Source organism: Aplysia californica, unplaced genomic scaffold (assembly GCF_000002075.1).
Source record: "Aplysia californica isolate F4 #8 unplaced genomic scaffold, AplCal3.0 scaffold00323, whole genome shotgun sequence".
NCBI lineage: Eukaryota > Metazoa > Mollusca > Gastropoda > Aplysiida > Aplysiidae > Aplysia > Aplysia californica.
In genome coordinates, this window is record NW_004797593.1 from 446682 (window position 1) to 449449 (window position 2768).

Below are 2768 nucleotides of genomic sequence, written 5' to 3' on the forward strand. Positions count from 1 at the left end.
ATAGATAGATAGATAGATAGATAGATAGATAGATAGATAGATAGATAGATAGATATATAGATAGATAGCCAAGGCAGTTTACTTACCCGTCCCTGAGAATAGCCAAGGCAGTTTACTTACCCGTCCCTGAGAAGACGACATGTTAGCTACAGCTTATCAGTTCTTCCAAAGTTCACAATCCTTGTTTAGTTCACAATCCTGGCTCAGTTCACAATCCTGGTACAGTTCACATTGCTGGACGAATTTGCAGTCTTGGTACACTTCACATTTCAGTGTTAATTCATGTCCCAATCCTGATCCAGTTCACAGTTCACAATTCACAGTGTTGGTTCGGTTCACAATCCGGATACAGTTCACAGTCCTGGTAGGTGCAGTTCACAGTGTTTGTTCAGTTCACAACCGTTCTGGTTGGAAATAGTTAATCCAATATCTATGTATGCTCAAAAATTGACGAACGCCTAATTCGACGGTATCAGTACACATAAAATAATAATCAATATGCCAACAACATGATCCTGTTGACGAAGAAGACAATGATTGTATTATGGTACAATTAACATATTGGAGATTGTTGTAACAACAGGCAAGTTTAATGGAAAGAGAGGCAGAGGCAGACCGAGGGAAAAGATTCTAGACAAGTTAACAACATGGCTGGGAACAGCAAGAACAACAGACACCATCGCTGAAACGCAGGACAGATGGAAGTGGAAGTCCATGATCGCCCACGCCAGTCGGCAAGGCATCGTATGATGATGAACACAGAGGCACACTATTATTTTTCTTTAATGCCTGAAAGGCGAGAAAGGGGATTTACGCTCCGGTTCCTTATAACACAAATACAAAAGATAATATACTGGTCCAACTTTATCCAGTCAAGAAATTTTTACGGGATGTAGAAGTGTCCACCCATTGTAATCGAGAGGGGCAGGTCAAGTTGTACTAGAGGTCTCCTGACATGCCCTCAGCTTTTCATTATTTTTTTTAAAATTTTCCTGGGCTCTGTATGCATGATTTTAATTACCTTCTACGCCGTTGGTGTCAAAGTTAATCACATGATTACCAATATACCGAAGAAGAGAAACGAAAAATATATCTTGCACTTCTACCATATTATTCTCAGTTCTCAGTTAGGAATTTATTGATTACTTTGTAAGTGGGTTGAACTGAATAATTTGTGTGTATGGGGGGGGGGGGGGCAGCCACTCAGCTTGAAACTTGACATTTATAATAGAATTGAATGGCAATGCATTGATTTAACACCTCTGTAAGCGTTGTTGGGTTGTTTCACAGACGAGCTCTTCACGTTTTTATTATGTCCTTTTTACAAGCCCTGACGATGGAGCGTTTTGAAAGGATCAAAATGACACACGTTTGCAAGAAGGAGCCGTCATGGATCCGAACCACAGTTATCTGCAAAGCAGGCAAACTTTGTAGCAATTTAGCTATCAGCGCACCTACTTCTGGATGAAAGGGAGGAGATTCTTTAAAAAAGCGTTTGGAAAGAGACAAAGGAGTAAATCTTATGAAAGAAATTAAAGTGTCCTTTGAAATTTCTGTTCGGCATCCTCCTGAAAGATCCCGTTGTAGTATTGGTGAGAATTCTAAAAATAGAATGGCTTGAAACGTCGTGGGATCGAATTCCAAGAGATTAAACCATATGTGAGGCAGCGTGGTGGAATCATGCTCTCGTCAGTTGTTGGGCTTGTGGAGTTATTGGTATCATCTGAAAGCTGATTTAATTGCCTTGCTTCCAATGAAATAAATATCCATTTATCTTGGATAGAACTCGACATATTTGCGATCGAAGGAAGTAAGGTCGCCTGGTTTCAGTGGTGAAATTAGCGAGAAAATAGCCGCTAAAGTTTGGTAACTATAATAGCTAAAGAGTCTTTATGCCTTTAGCTCAAAGTTTTTCAGTAAATTCACCCGCAAATGTGTTTTCATATGGACATAAAAGAGGTTAAGCCAAAAAATAATATTGCTATAAAAATGTCCATACTGGCAGAAAAATGCGTGTTTCTCCAATTTTGCTACATGTATTTTGAGGAGTGCCTGATTTCACCACGCTGCCTCACATATTTTGTTATCATCTCTTTTTCTGATATACTGTTTTATCACTTGAGAAATCAGAACTGCTTAACACGTAGTGTCAATGTACTGGCACCAAAGATCGTACATAACAAGACAGTTCCCTTCTCTTTTTGAGACATTTATAAAAATCCGGTGGCGCCTTCTTCGACAACTTGCGGACTTTGAGATCAGAGTTACCCTACTTGTGTGAAAAACAATAAAAGTGAAACTACAAACTGTGCTATTCCTATTCTTCTTCTGGAGAAACGAAAGAAAGCTTCAAAACAAAGACTGCAGTGTCATCTGATCCAATGCGCGGACTTTCGCGGACACTTTTTTGGCTGAGTGAACTATCTTGTTATGTACCCTCTTTGCTGGCACTAGGTACAGAAAGAGTTCGATTAGACTTTTTCGATCAGAATAGATTCTAAACAGGGCCAGATTGTCTTAGCCAAGGGATGTTTTTAAAAATCCAGGCTCGAAATAACTTACGTGAATCACTCGATGGAGACAGGTGGCAAGAAAAAGCCGAACCTATGCGGACAGCAAAAAATAAGTGGAACCTGTCAAATCACTTTTTTAAAACCGTGAAAACCCATCAATCTAGTCGAGAGCTACGAATCAGCCCTTTGTTCTTCTGGTGGTGGGTGGAAAAGGGTGACATTGATCACCGAACTTTACAGAACAATGAGTCTGGG